We start from the raw sequence: 16,440 nt of genomic DNA on the forward strand, positions 1-16,440 counted from the left end.
AAACTTTTTTCAGATGGAAAAAAAAAATGAAAAAGGTTGAGAGAGAAAAAGTGCTACATTCTACCACATTTTAAACTTTTTTTACTTTAAAAATAAAAATCATACATTCCCAGCTGTACTCTGAAACATTGGCATGAAACCAGACATTTTGCTCTTGGGGCAAATCTTTCTGAATACAGCTCATGTGCACAACACACATTCTCAGAAAGCTGCCGGGGAGAGGACTCAAACTCACAGTGTTTAGCTACCATGTGTTAGACACAACATGTCAGCCACATACTTACTTTGGTGGCAAGTGGCCTGCAAGCCCTATTGTGCTAGGTGCTGTACAAATTCAGAACAAAAATACAGTCCCTGCCCCCAAACATCTACCCTTCTATCTCTAACAATGCCGGCTGCATTTCAAAGCTCTATTCATTTACATATCTTCCTAACCAGTCTCTAAAGTTCGGCCATGGGTCAGGTCGGTCTGTGAGTTAATTAACTCTTTCTGGCCCTGTCACCTGTCACCCAGATATTATATTAAACTCATAACGTCACACTGGGACAGGCACCGGAGGGGTCGGCCGCCTTCCTGGCACTTTGGCACCGGAGGGTGTCGTGCCAAGTCTCATTGAATTGCTAGGGCTGTAACCAGCCACTAGCTGGCACTGCTGGTGCATAAACTAACCCAGCCCCGCCCCCGGGGCAGTCCTGGGAGGAGCATTTTGGGAGCCTTTTCCCACTGCAGCAACCCAGAGCTCAGAAGGTGAGACAGTCTCACCAGCAGGCAGTTCCCTGCGGAGTAGATTCACCCCCGTGTCTCCGGAGCACAGAGATGGGCAGGGGACAATCTCCCACCGCTGGGGGCTCTGTGGATTTCGCTGGGTGGATTCCCCCGACCTGAGCGCTGGCTCTGAGCGCACCGGGAAATGATGCTGAAGAGGGGAAGGGAGCTGGGGCTGCAGCCGGAGCCCCTGCCCCGCACATGGGGCGTGAGTGGGCTGGAGAGGAGGGAGCGCAGGTAAGGGGCAGTGCGGATTCATTGCGATAGACCAGGCGCGGCGTGAGAAACAGGGATGGGACGGTGCCGGGGCTAAGCCCCAGGGAGTCCCCGGAAACACCACATTGCTGCTGGAGAGAGTTAAATATTTTGGTGTTGAGAGCAGAGGAGACTGGGAGCCAAGACTCCTGGGTTCCATCCCCAGCTCTAGGAGGGGAGTGGAGTCTAGTGGTTAGAGGGGGGTGGGGCTGGGAGCCAGGACTCCTGGGTTCTATCCCAGCTCTGGGGTGGGGGCGGGGTCTAGTGGTTAGGACCAGGTGGGGATTGGTTCTCAGCGGGACTGAGGGATGAGAAAGAATCACACCTGACATGGGAGGAGACAGCAGAGATCATCCTGCTGCAGAGTCACCCGCCATCGCAGCAGGAACAGACACTAATGGTGACCCAGACCCAGGAGATCAAACTCCAGACGGAACACGTGACCCCCACCCTGGCTGGTACCCCCTGACAGAGCCCTTAGGGGGTTGGATTCCTTGTGCCCCTGCCCAGCTCATCCTGTCAGCGCGGCCTCTTTGCAGTGAAGTGGGGTCTGGCTGGACTCATTCATTCTCCTCTTCCTCACGGGTGTGAGGCTCATGACGCGCTTTGAGATCCTCCAGTGGGAGGCGCTAGCGAAAGGCGCTGGATTATTGCAGCTGTGTTTGGATCACTCCCATAGCGCCGGGACACGGTCTGCAGGCTTTGCTGGGGAGCTTTACCCAGCATGGAAAATCGCTGCCAGGGCGTAACACAGAGGGAGCGTTGGGACCTTTTGGACTGCTCCGAAGAGACAGCCTGGATCGCGTCCCCCTGGGATCCCGCTGATCTGCACGTGGAGGGTCACCCCAGCCTGGATTCTCCCCTGGGCCGTGCAGGAGCCGGGCTGCATAGCTGGAGCTGGGTGAGACAGTGATTGGTCGGGTCACTGGCTGGTCCAGAGAAATGAGGGGGAAATAGTTTTGGGTTGAAGGAAACGTTTCATTTCAGTTCTGGGCTTGGGGGTTTTTTAAAACTTTTTTTTTAAATGAAATAAAACAGAAGGAAATTTCTACAGGAAAAGCTCTCGTGAGTTGAAAACGGAAGCGTTTCAGCTTGAACTTTCCCCCCGGATTTTTTATCCCATCCATAAAATGTCGCCGTCGACCGGAATCTGCAGTTGTTGGCTGGTGAAAAGTTTCACATTGAACATTTTTGCCCATCTCTAGCTCAGCCTCGTCCCCACTCTGGGCCACGTGGAATTGTCTCTGTGCAAGCCGGCGTGAGCAAAGATGGGGGCTGGAAGTACACACACACACACCCCTTCCAGCCTCCTGGAATGTATCCTACCCCAGGCTGGCTTCTGGGTCCATAATTTCCTGTCTCCGTGTTTATCCCCTGCCCATCCCCACGGCATCCCAATGCCCTGGTAATAGACCAGTCTCCGGTAGGCTGTGTCTGAGTGCACAGAGCTGCAGGTTCCCCTGGCCTCCTGCTCTCACACTCCCCTGCTCTGCCTGCCTGAGACCAGACAGGAAGCGACTGCACCACAAGCCGCGCTGTAGCCTGTTTTACCCGCTAGAGGCTGCAGTCACCACTGGGTCACCCAGAGGGGGACTCATAGAATCACAGAACTGGAAGGGACCTTGAGAGGTCGTCTAGTCCAGTCCCCTGCACTCATGGCAGGACTAACCCTTATCTAGCCCATCCCTGACAGGTGTGTCACGGAGTGTGGGGAGTCAGGGCCCTGCACCCCTCTTCCTGAGATTCACCGTGACTCTCAGCCAGCCAGTAAAACAGAAGGTTTATTAGATGACAGGAACACAGTCACAAGCAGAGCGTGTAGTACAACCAGAACCCCTCAATCAAGTCCTTCTGGGGGGTTTAGGGAGCTTAGACCCCAGCTTGGGGTTCCCTGCGTTGCACCACCCAGCCCAAACTGAAACTCCAAACTCCTCCAGCAGCGATCTCCCCCCTCACCTCTGCTCCTCCTTTCCTTTGTTCAGTGTCCCTCCAGAAGGTGTTACTTCTCCCAACCCCCCTCCTGGCTTAGGTTCCAGCTCAGGTAGCTTCCTTCAAGGGAAGTCCCCCATCCCCAATGTAACCCCCCTGCAACATTCCCAGGTCAAATCTGCCCCGCTCCCTGCTCCATCACAAGGTGTTTCTCCAACCTGCTCTTAAAAACCTCCAATCACCCTAAATCTAGAGCAGGGAATTGGGACTCCGGGGTGGGACCTGATCACCGAGAGGTGCAAGTGTTCTGGGCTGTGTCTCCCACTCGTTTTGCACACCTGCTGGAGGCTAAAATCAGTGCACATTGTTCAGTGATGGGGAAGCAGCTGGAAAGGCAATGAACCAAGTGGGCCTGTTAAAGTGTTAGGGGGGGATTCTGCTCTCAGTCACGCTGGGATCAATCCAGATTGAGCTCACTACGGTTAGTGGAGTCAGGGCTGGATTTGGCTCTCAGGACCCCGGGGTAAATCCGGAGCGACTCCACTCATGTCAATGGAGTCAGGGCTGGATTCGGATCTCAGACCCCACTGTAAATCCAGAGCAGCCCCACAGCAGCCAGTACAGCTACATCAGTGTAAACGCAATGTGAGGTCAGACCCCTTCTCAAATACTTTAAGGTACACTGTCCACTTAGCTATGTTCTGCTACATCCCCCTGCTACATTACACTGCTTAGAAAACTCCTTGACAGGGCTATAATTGGCCAGCTACTGTTTAACATAACGTCATTCACTGTCTGTTTACAGAGACATGGCTGTCCTCACACAGCAGCAGGGCCAGAGGTGCCAGGGGCAGAAAGTAGGGGCTGAAATGTAGCCCGTTGTCATTCACTTGGAGCGTAAACAGAGTTTGTACAGCACCTAGCGCAACGGGGCCCTGGTCTGCGTTTGGTGCTGCTCTGGGCTAGGGCCATAGCAATAATACAGACTAGTTAGGTTTGATTCCAGGGGAGATAGAGAGGTATTAATGCCACTGTACACGGCACTGGTCAGACCCCTCTGCCATCCTGCGAAGAGTTCCAGTCACTCGGTTTCAGAGAGATGAATTCAGAGGAGCCCTGGGGCAGAGAAGGGGATGGGGGCCCAGGGGAGACTCAAAGAGCTGGGTGGGGCTTAGCCTAGCACCACAAGGCCGAGGGGATGTAATTGTTCTGTAACTACCCCAGGGAGGGAGAAGAGCTACTGATGCTAAAGGACAACGTTGGTTGGCACCAGAACAAATGAGGAGACACTGCCCCTGAACACATCCCGGCTGGGTGTTAGCAGAAGGTTTCTACCCATCAGAGGGGTGAGACTCTGGAACAACCTCCTACTAGGGGCAAACGCTCTAACTAGTCTGAAGACGGCGCTTGGTCAGTTTTTGGATGGGATGATACAACGGGGTTGCCTGCGATAGCCGGGGGCGGGACTGACTGATCCTGACAGGGCTGGCTTTAGCAAGAGCGGGCCCCGATTCCTGGGGGCGGGGCTTGCCGCAAGCCCTGCCCCCAGGAATCGGGCCGTGCTCCGGCCGGGGTCGCGGGAATTGGGTCCGGCCCGGAGCCGCTCGGTGGCCGGAGCTGAGCTGGGGGGCCGGGATGGGCCGGGCCGGAGCCGAACCGAGCCACGGGGGCTGGGCTGGGCCGGGCCAGAGCCAAGCCGAGCCGCGGGGCCGGGCCGGGCCGGGCCGGGCCGGAGCCAAGCCGAGTCGGGGGGGGGGCGGGCCGGGCCGGACCCGAGCCGAACCGGGGGGGCCGGGTCAGACCTGAGCCAAAGGGGCCGGACCTGAGCCGAGCCGGGGGGGCCAGACCGGAGCCGAGCTGAGCCGTGGGAACCGGGCCGGAGCCAAGGGGGCTGGGCCAGGCTGGGCCGGACCCGAGCCGAGCCGCAGGGGCCGGGCCAGACCCGAGCCGAGCCGGAGCTGCTGGGGTCGGGGGTGCTCGGCCAGGGCCGGGCCGGCGTGCTCGGCCGGAACCGGGGCCGGAGTGAGTTGCTCGGCCGGGGCTGGACTGGGCCGCGCCGCGCCTCCCCGGAGCCCTTCTCGCGCCCCCCGCAACCTCTGATTCGCGGGAAGCAGGGGAGGGGGAGGAGAAGGGGGCGGAGCATTCAGGGGAGGGGAGAAGGGGGAAGTGAGCTGGGGGCGGGGTGGAGAGCTGCAGCGCGGGGCCCTCTTAGCGCAGGGCCCGATTCAGCCGAATTGGCTGAATCGGCCTAAAGCCGGCCCTGGATCCTGACTCCCTGCCAGTCCATGTCCTACTCTGTGGTGGCACAGAAGGGTGAGCGTGGGGGGTGACTGGGAAGAGTGGAAGTGGGGCAGGCAAAAGAGGACAGGACCAGCGATACCTGGCTCTTAGGAATCACAGTGAAAGTTGTCTTAGAAATACATGAGAGAGAGAAGGTTGGAAGGATACGAGGGTGGATGGAGAGAGAGAAGGTTGGAATGATGGATGGATGGAGAACTAGACAGACTCTGTATGGAGTTAAGGAGGGAGCAGGACGTATATAAATCACTGTCCAGGAGCTGTGGCGGAGCTCCTCCTCCTCCCCGTGCTGGGTGCTGTGCTTCTAGCTAGCGGTCGGCTGAGAATTTTACCTTCTTCTGGGGAAAAACCGGCAACTTCCAGTTTTAACCACTCGCCTCAGGGGCTCACTACAGTTCTCGGTCCTGTCCCTTTACTTTAGGGGCTCACCACAGTTTGATTCAGCCACGCTCAGCATTGGCCAGCAGGGGAAAGAGACCCCTAGTCTCTGTTGCCCCTCTGGGTGTGGTGGGAACAGATCAGACCCTTTCCCCAATTAGTCTCCTCCCTCAAGGGGTGGTTCACTGTTCAGATCACTCCGCCCCAGTGACTAATGGGAAGGGAGGAGCCCGGGCCCACCCTCTACTCCGGGACCTGTGGTTAGCAGCTAGCGGTAATTGTCTCTTCGGATAACGGCAGAGCCGCTAGGATTCCCTGGGCCACTTCCCCTTGGCCCCAACACCTCCCTCACGCTAATGGCTGGGCTCGTCCCCCAGTGCCTGACGGCGTTTGTACCTCCCAGTCCTTTGGCTGCTGCACCTTCCTCGCACAGCTCCTCCGGCAGCACAACCCCCACCACACTCCTTGTGTGCTACTGAACTGACTGGAGGGGAGGCTTTGAACCAGGGCTGCCCAGAGGATTCAGGGGGCCTGGGGTCTTCGGCAGCGGGGACGAGACCTGGTGCTTCGGCGGCGAGTCCCGGGGCGGAAGGACCCCCGCCGCCGAATTGCCGCTGAAGACCTAGAGCAGAAGAAGCACCGGGGGCCCGGGCCCTACAAGAGTTTTCCGGGGCCTCCGGAGCGAGTGAAGGACCCCGCTCCAGGGGCCCTGAAAAACTCTCGTGGGGGCCCCTACGGGGCCCGGGGCCTGGGGCAAATTGCCCCATTTGCCTCCCCGGGCGGCCCTGCTTTGAACCACTTCCAGCCAGACCTTGCTTGTCTCCAGGTGTCCCAATCAATCCAGCTGCTTCTACTACTGTCTAGAGCAGTGGTTCCCAAACTTTAACAGCCCGCAAACCCCTTTCACTAAATTGTGAAATCTCGTGAACCCCTCCTAAAAATGAATATTTTCAGGGATTTAAGTTTAAATTTCCTCAGTGTGATGGATGCCCCAACTGCCGGGCCCCGGAATCTATGAACCTCTGAAAAATATTTTAATTGAAACTTTTTTTAACGAACATAGAAAAACCAGAAACCAAAGATGTTTCTGTAAAATGTTTTTTTTGGCTTTTATTTTTAAAAAAATGGTTTCTAATAAAAATAAATTCATTTTTGGTTTTCAAAAATCAGAAAATGTTTCATGAAAACAGTTTTTGAAAATGGACCATTTTTCCGTTTCAGTTTTTTGTAAATTTGTCTTGGGGAATTTTGAAAAATGTGAAAAAAATTCAAAACTTTCTGTGAAAAATGCTTGGTATTTTTCACCCACCTCTAGTGTCAGGTGAGGTTGTGGCTGGAGGGCCGTGGTTCTGGCTTTAGATGAGATTTGGCAAATTCCTGGGCCTCGGGCTGGGGTTCGGGCTGCCGGCTCCCCCGCTGACGGGGGCAGGGCTCAGGCTGCCGGCCCCAACTGCCTGGCCCCGCTCTCCCTGGGGCTCGGGCTGCCAGCCCCCCACAGAGCACTGGGGTTCAGGCTGCCAGCCCCAACTGCCCAGCCCCGCTCTCCCTGGGGCTCGGGTTGGGGTTCAGGCTGCTGGCTCCCCCGCTGACGGTGGCAGGGCTCGGGCTGCTAGCCCCAACTGCCCGGCCCCACTCTCCCTGGGGCTCGGGCTGCCAGCCCCGCGCGGAGCGCTGGGGTTTGGGCTGCCGGCTCCCCAGCTGACGGGGGCAGGGCTCAGGCTGCCGGCCCCAACTGCCCGGCCCCGCTCTCCCTGGGGCTCGGGCTGGGGTTCAGGCTGCTGGCTCCCCCTCTCACGGTGGCAGGGCTCGGGCTGCCAGCCCCAACTGCCCGGCCCCGCTCTCCCTGGGGCTCGGGGTGTCTGCCCTGCAACCAGGTCCCACCTGCTGTCTCCAATGCCCAGGGTCCTCTGTCCGCCATTAGTGAAATTTTTCTAGCGAACCCCCTGTAACGTTCTGCGAACCCCCAGGGGTTCATGAACCCCAGTTTGGGAACCACTGGTCTAGAGGTGTCTTAATTGGCTCCAGGTGTTCTAATTAGCCTGGAGCAACTGCCAGTTTGGTTTCCATGGCAACAGGGCTTTGTTCAGCCTGGGGCGAATAGACCTGTTCCTTATACTTTCCTCCAGCCCTCGGGTCCTGCCCCGTCACAGAACGTAGGAATTGCCAGGATCAGATCCAAGGTCCCCGTCGTCCGGTGTCCCGTCTCTGACAGTGGCCAGGGCCAGCTGCGCCAGAGAGATCCCGGCAGTGTCAGCAGTGGGTTAATCTCTCTGGGGCAGGGATTGGCTGTTTGCTCTATGTTCATACAGCGCCTAGCGCAGTGGGGTCCCAGTCCATGACTAGGGAACTCCCACACTGCTGCCATGCAAATGATTCCTTATTATCATTGTTCTATTAATCGTTAGCTATCCTCGTTAGGTGTCAGCCTGGTCTCGAACAGGAAGCTCCAGAACTCATTCCCCTCTGTGCTGCCTGGGAAGCTCAGGCAGGAGCAGCTGGGGGTGTAGGGAGCTGCCAGGTTCCCCAGAGGAGGGAAGTGGCTGGAGGATCTGCTCAGAGCCCAGGACGGAGGGTTACGCTGAACTCTGTGCACAGGGATACACTCTGCACCCAAGGGACAGAGCACAGGCAATGGAGGCCAGGGCTGAGACGCACAGAGCGCAGGGACGGGGAGCCGTGCCCGGGGGGAGACTCAAATGGAAGAGACTCGTGTTTGGGTTTATTTTATATTTAACAAACCAGCCCCCAAGAAGAGGGGTTGTTATTGGACACCAGCCTCCCTGGATGACTCCTGGGAACCTGGACTGGGGAAACTGAGGCAGGGCATCACGAGCCACCCCGGCCACAAGATGGCACTCCGGAGGCAGCCAACCTGCTTACAGGAGTTAAGGGGAAAACACCATGATCCCATGGAAATTTCAAAATTTTTGCTTAATTTCAACTGTAATTTCCACTTGTGGGTTTTTGTTTCTTTCCCCCCTTTTGCTTCCATTTTTACTATGTAAAACATCTGTCAGAAGGTGGGGGAAACCCCACCTTAGCTCATGTTTCTATGTTTCCTTCCACTGGAAACGGGATTTTTTTTAAAGAAATGTAGAGGGTTTTATTCCCACACACTTAAGAACAAAATCAATTGGCAAAGTGTGAATTTTACAAGTTTACAAAGTGAGAGAAAAAGTTTACAAAGTGAGAGAAAGTAGCACGTTCTTGCATTTAACTCCCTTCCTTTTCCGTTTGAAAAAAAGTTTCATCTTCTGCAGCAGTCTCACAACCGTTTGGAAATATATTTTATTATCTGAAGGGGAAAGAATCTGGACGTTGAAATAAAAATCAAACGTTCCACTTCTGTAGCCAGTTGAAAAAGTTTCAGCTCAGTGAGAAGTGAGTTTTTCTCCATTTTCTGGCTTAAAAAGTTGGGGGACAACCTACAATATATAATTTAAAGATGAAAAGAATACAATCAAAATGAAAATGTTCCTTTTAAATTCTCCCATGGAAAAGCTGGGAAAAAAATCAAAATCAACATTTTACCATGAAAAATCTCAATTTTGATGAAATCCCATTTTCGGGGACGGAGAGAGGGGAGAAAGAATTTTTGATTGACACATTTTCATCATCTCTAGTTAATACCCCCCTCATGGTACTTATGCTGTTTGGGGCAGGGACTGTCTGTGAACCGCGTGTACGTACAGCTCCCAGCACAATGGGACCAGGATCCTGACTGAGACTCCAGCACAGATAAGACCCCAGGAACTGCCAGACTGGATCAGACCAAGGGCCCATCTACCCCCGTATCCAGCAATGACTTGCACCAGCCCCTCCAAAGCAAGGGGTCATTAACTTTGCATGAGGCAGCTGTGGAACAATCTGCCCATTGGGGATGAGCCTCCCTGCCCCCCGGGAGTCAGAAGTTGGGGCTCATGCCCCGAAGCAGGAGGGACCGACCCCTGTCCTAACTCCTGGTGGTTTTTGATGTGTACTGTTATAACGCTGCACACTCTATGTGGCTTCCCCAGGCCTTTGAACAGCTTTCTGAGCTGTCTGTTCCTAGGATGCTGAATGGCTCCATTCCATTGTGTTGAGAGGCCTGAGTCGAGGTGCTGTTTGCTGGCTGTGATGTCCCTGCACTGGACAGTAGCAGCGGGGACCGATAGCAATCTGACCTGGCAGGAACTGGGGCTGAGACACTCCAGGGTGATGGGGGATTTGGGGAGCCCTGTTTGCGCCACCTTAAAGGGACCCGATTGTCAGAAAATGTCGTGCACCCGCCCTCTGCAAACCAGCCCCTGTCAAAGCACTTTCAGCTGGGCCCCAAGACCTGTGGGGATCAAAATAACCAGTAGATCCAAAAAACCTGGGCTGTAATTATTGTGCGGGGGCAGCCAGGAGGAGCTGGGCTGGAATAAGGCAGGGAAGGAACTAAGCTAAATATTAGTGGGGGAAAAACCTTCCTGCCCATGACATGGATCCAGCCAGGGAGCGCCCAGGGCAGGGCTGGAGAGACCCACCACTCAGGACTTTGAAAACCATGGCCCCAAAGCAGGGCAGAGCTGCCCGTGTGTCTCTGTATGCACACGATTCATCCCCTTGCAGTCACGGGGCTGCTCACACGTGTGCACGTAGGCCGCTGCTTAAGTGTTTGCTGGCTCATGGCTCAGGCTAGATCCACTCAGAATGAGATACAGGAGCGGGAACCCTGCACGGGTCCCTCAGGGGAACGGCTGCATCATGGACGTGTAGGATTTTTTCCCCTTCTGTGATTTCACTGGAGGAGTTTGCATTTGGCAACATAAGTGCAATGAACAGATTCACCACCAGGAGGAGCCCTCTCTGTTCATATCCATGGAGTAGGGTGTGGGCACTTCAAACCTTTGTGTAAGGGGGTAAATCTATTTAGAGTTGGAGAGATGAGATACCTATTGGTAACTGGTGATTTCACCATAAACACACAAAGTGATGAAAACCATTTGCATCCCTGTTAACAGACATGTACAGCTAGAGGCAACGTCAGAAAAACGGTGCTTGAGAAATGTATTAGAGTTTCAAGTATCAGGGGGTAGCCGTGTTAGTCTGTATCTACAAAAACAACAAGGAGTCCGGTGGCACCTTAAAGACTAACAGATAGTTAGTCTTTAAGGTGCCACCAGACTCCTTGTTGTATTAGAGTTTAAGACTAACTTTGCAACATAGGGATGTTGACAGTTTGTGTTGTAACTTTTGTGTTTTCGTGTTAACTTTTTGAATCTCAACACCCAGTGTCATTCAATAGTTATTGTCTGACCCCCCCCCATTTGTGAATTTCCCACAACTGTGAAAATTTAAATCTATACAATTAATAAAAAATGTTTAAAACCCCTCATTTTGCACAACTGTGAACATTTAAATGAATGAAAATAGAAAAAAAGGCTTAAAATGAACATCGATATGATCTCTCAAAATTATAAAAATAAAAATAAAAATCAAATTCTGCCAAGCCTAATTATACTTCAGTAGTTTACATAGGATGACCAGATAGCAAGTGTAAAAAATCGAGACGGGGGTGGGGGGTAATAGGTGCCTACATAAGAAAAATCCCCCAAAATCGGGACTGTCCCTATAAAAGGACATGTTGATTTTCTATGGCATTTACTTGTTTTGCAACTTGAACATCTTTGTTAGTATTCCAGCAATATGAAACTACGATAAGTAAATAACTGTCCAAATATTTGCATAAGCAAATGCCACGTTAGACAGTACACTGGCGATTTCTGTATTTGTGCTCTGTGGGTTTGTTACACAAGCCAGGGGATAGATCACATATGATCTTTATGTTTCTTCTGAAGTTCTCAGTCATGGTCACACAATATAATTGAGGCCAAGAGTTTAGCTGGATTGAAAAAAGGACTGGAAATGCATATGGGGAATGAGACAGAGTTAGAGTAGTGAATGCTGGGAAAAACCCCCAAGAGTTTTGGAAGAGATCTAACCTCTCCTGATTCAGAGCGTCCATCTCTTATATCTGCACTGCAATCGGGGTGTGTGTGTGTGTGTGTGTTTGCAGTACATATAGACATACTGCAGCTGGCTTTGATCCAACTAGCTGGAAAAACCAGTAGCAGTGAAGCCCCGGCACCAGGACCTAGCCACTTGTGCACATACCCTGCATCCTGGATGTGTTTGTGCAGTGGTATGTTTCCCTGGGGATGGTTATCCCATAACTGGCTCCTGCAGGGTTTCTTGTCCCTTGCGCTGAAGCAGCTGGTGGTGGCCCCTGTGGGAGACAGGTCACTGGGATAGATGGGCGTCGGGTCTGAGCCACTCTGGCAATGTCTATTTCACTACATTGTATTCTGCTGATGGCTGGTTTTGCCGGCATAGCCTGTGTCTGCACTGCACAACCAGGGTGGTTTACACTGAGACAGCTAAATGCAGACAGCGCTCTTGCTGTAAAACCTGAGCAGAGACGAGACACAGCTGGTTTTTACCTTGGAGTAGCTAGTCGAGGTCAACCCTATCCCTTGACTAGCTGAAATGAGGTAAAAACTACAGCTGGGAGAACGTGGGATTTTTTTGGTAATATTTTTATGAGCAACATGCATGCCTCAGTTTTCCCACCCCCTCTGTATTGCTTTCTACTGGGACGGGTAAAAGGGATGGGTGGATGTCACATGTGCCAGTCCAGGCTGGACCCAAGTGCACCATGAAGAACTGAGTGAAATTGACAGAGATGAATGAATGCAAGACCCACTGCACCATTATCTCCTACCGACTAGCAGCTGAGAGCAAGCGATTTCCTCTAGCTCTGTGCAGGTGAACAGAGTGGAAAGTCCCATGAAGGGATGAGGTGTGAAGACAAAGGGGTTTCTTAAGTGTGCTGCTGCAGACACACAGAGGAAGTCAGAGGCGCAGAGCGAGAGAGCGAGAAGATGGATTCTAGGTCACACGATATCAGGGCAGGGGCTTTGGCCAGTGTTGACTCTGGCTCAGGTTTGGCTGTCCCATGCTGACCGCAGGACTCGCAGACGCTGTATTCCAGGGGACTAAGAAGTGCTGCCTTGTTGTGAACAGGCGGCCCCCTGGCACTGAGAACGCCCAGTGGGTCCATGGCTGGCTGAAGGGACCGCAGTCCCCACGGGGATCTGAACTCACTGCAGTCCCTCTGAGAGCACATGGGGAGAAGCCGGGGCTGCTGGAGCTGGGAGCCCCAGTGGCGGAGCTGTGGGGCCCACCCTGGTGAAAGCTCAGCTCCAGTTCTCGGCGTGCTCCCAAAGGGGCTGGAGGAAGGTCAGGGCACAACAGAGCCCTGTGGATCTGCGACACCGTGTTCACACTCAGGGCTTGTCTACACTTCCAGCGCCGCACCGGTGCAGCCGCGCCGCTTAGCGCTCAGTGAAGACACTCCCTAGGCTGATGGGAGAGCTCCTCCCCTCGGCGCAGGGACGCCACCTCCCCGAGAGGCGGGAGGTGTGTCAGTGGGAGACGCCCTCCTGTCAGCATAGTACTGCCGACACACCCCAGAGCGACGTAGTGACACCGACGTACGTTTGTAGTACAGCCCGGGTACGTCTTCACTACCTGCCGTATCGGCGGGTAGCAATCGATTTATCCGGGATCGATATAGCGCGTCTCATTAAGACGCGATATATCGATCCCCGAACGCGCTCACCGTCGACTCTGGAACTCCACCAGAGCGAGAGGCGGTAGCACAGTTGACGGGGGAGCCGCGGCCGTCGATCCCGCACCGTGTGGACCCCAGGTAATTCGATCTAAATACTTTGATAGCGTAGCTGAAGTTGCGTATCTTAGATCGATCCCCCCTCCAGTGTAGACCAGCCCTTAGATTGTACAGACAGAATCAGACACGACAGCTCAACGTAAATGTCGTCACGTAAGGATTTTACCATGAGAGCGTCGTCTCTACGCAAACCCACAGCTCTTTCTGTGGTGAAAACTGAGCTCTCATTATGAGTCATCTCTGCATCGGTGAGCTTGTGAAAGGCAGATGTGAATGTTTTATAATCCTCCCTTCTCCCGAAGCCACTGACTGGCTCAACTCCTCCTCAGATCAACAGAGAAACCCATGGGTGGGATTTCCCTCAAGGACATTTTGGAGTTACACGGCTCCAAACACACATTCATTATACCGACTCTCAACTTACAAAAATGCCCAGTTTGTTTGGCCTGGTACTGAAGTATAAAGCTCTCCCCTGGGAGACGACACACGCAGAGGGGAGCTAAAGGCAGTATTACTTTTCATGAAGATAAGATCAGCTCAATTAAAGTCAGATGAAGTGAAAACCAAGGTGTTTACTCTTTATAGTGTGTGCTCCTTTCAGAGGCAGAGACTGTCTCTCTGTGGGGATGTCTGCACTGGAGCCAGAGAGGAATTTCCAGATTGGGTTTTCATACCCACACTAGCTCTGATCGAGCCAGTCTGCTAAAAATAGCCATGTAGCCACGGCTGCACAGATGGGCTGCCCGCCCAGGGCCGGCTCCAGGCACCAGGCACCCAAGCACGTGGTTGGGGCGGCACCTGGTAAGGGGCGGCGGGAGGAGCGCGGCTCGGCATTCCACGGGGGGGGGCGCTCTGGCGCCGCTCGGCGGGGGGGGGCAGCGCTCGGCGGGGGCGGGCGGGCTCCAGCGGCGCGGCGCTCGGCGGGGGGGCAGCGCGGGCCTCGCGCTGGGGGGGGGGGGGTTTCCGGCGGCCTCGGCACGGGGGGGCGGGCTCCGGCGCGCGGCAGTCGGCGGGAGCTGGCTCCGGCGTGCGGCGCTCGACGGGGGGGTGCGGCGCGGGCGCGGCGCTGGAATGGGGGTTCCGGCGGCGCTCGGCAGTGGGCGGGGACGGGCTCCAGCGGCGCGGCGCTCGGCGGGGGGCAGCGCTCTGGGGGGGGGGGGTTCCGGCGGCGCTCGGCTGGGGGGGGGCGGGCTCCGGCGCGCGGCGCTTGGCGGGGGGGGGGCAGCGCAGGGGGGGTTCCGGCGGCGCTCGGCGCGGGGGCGGCGCGGTGCTTGGCTGGGAGGGGAGGGGAGGGGAGGGGGGGGGGGCGGCGCGGCCGCTCGGCTGGGAGGGGGCTCGGGGGCGGCGCTTTTTTTTGCTGCTTGGGGCAGCAAAAAAGCTAGAGCCGGCCCTGTGCCCGCCCCCAGTGTGTCCCTGTTCTTTCAGGTGGGACTGTCCTCGGGTGGCCAGCCTGTCCTGCCATCTGTGCAGCCAGGGCTACACTGCTGTTTTTAGCGCATTAGCATGATCAGAGCCGGCACAGGTAAGTCTGTCTGAGCTGGAAAATACAGCTGCAACTCCTGTGTCTGTGCAGCGCCCGGCACAACGGGGCCCTGATCTCAGCTGGGGCAGGGACTGTCTCTCGCTGGGTCTGTGCAGCGCCCGGCACAATGGGGCCCTGATCTCAGCTGGGGCAGGACAGTCTCTCACTGTGTGACTGTGCAGTGCCTGGCACAATGGGGCCCTGATCTCAGCTGGGGCAGGACTGTCTCTCGCTGTGTGACTGTGCAGTGCCTGGCACAACGGGGCCCTGATCTCAGCTGGGGCAGGACAGTCTCTCACTGTGTGACTGTGCAGTGCCTGGCACAATGGGGCCCTGATCTCAGCTGGGGCAGGACTGTCTCTCGCTGTGTGTCTTTATGATTGCAGTAGCGAGTAGAAACTACAAGGGGTTATCTTTAGCATCAGATGTTTTTATTTCTAATAGCTGATTCCTCCCACCACTAATGTCTTCTGCCTACATTTTTTTTCCAGTGAATGTAGCACATAATACTAAATGTTATTCCTAGTTTAAATGTGTCAGTTTCCAGCCTGACTAACAAACATGTGTCCTGTTTGTGGCTTTTTTATCATTCAGGGGTTATCATCAGATATACTATGTATGTATCGCTCTTGCTTCCTGACTTCTTTTCCTGTTTTGTAGAAGGGTTTGAACTTTGTGGTGCACCATAATTCGCTGCAGCAAAGCTTAAAAACCACACTCTGCATTTCTCACTTTAGCTCTCAGTATTTATTCCCAGGCAACACACTTCATTTAGCCCTGCCACTGTTATTCTGTGCATTACAGGAGCTGAGCTCAGGGCCCCATGGGCCGGGTGTTGCACGTACACCTAGCAGGAGACAGTCCCTGCCCTGAGCAGCTCACAGTGTCATGGGCTGATCCAAAACCCCTGCGTGAGAGGGAGCTGGTGCTGATTGCAATGGGCGTTGGAGTAGCCCTGCCATTGTAAGCTCTCTGGGGCAGGGACCATCCCTTCCTTTGTGTCAGCAAGACAGACAGGGGGGGAGGGGAGGAAGGAGGATTATTACCCTGTTGGAGAGATGGGCAACTAAGGCCCACAGAGGTAAAGTGACTTGACCAAGGTCACACAGGGAGGCAGTGGCAGAGTTAGAGACTGAGCCAGTTGTACTGAATCCCAGCCCAGTGCCATCAGCAGGAGACCAGCCTGAGCCAGGTGCTACGGACTCAGGGAATGTTCAAAGCCTCACATAGAAACTTCCTCCATGTCCTGTGTATCCAGAATGAGACGTAAAATCATCACTGATCACATTTGCAGGTGACACAAAAATTGGGGGTGTGCTAAACGCAGAAGGGGACGGGTCACTGATTCAGAGCGATCCAGATCGTTTGGTAAACTGGGAGCAAGCAAACAATATGTGTTTTAATACGGCTAAGTGTACACATTAAGAACAAAAGATGCAGGGCATACGTACAGGTTGTGGGGCTCTCTCCTGGGAAGCAGCGACTCTGACAAAGATTTGGGGGTCGTGGGGGATAATCAGCTGAACATGAGCTCCCAGTGGGACGCTGTGGCCAAAAGAGCTGATGCGATCCTGGGAT

The sequence above is a fragment of the Emys orbicularis genome, chromosome 13, assembly GCF_028017835.1.
Source record: "Emys orbicularis isolate rEmyOrb1 chromosome 13, rEmyOrb1.hap1, whole genome shotgun sequence".
Classification (NCBI taxonomy): Eukaryota; Metazoa; Chordata; order Testudines; family Emydidae; genus Emys; species Emys orbicularis.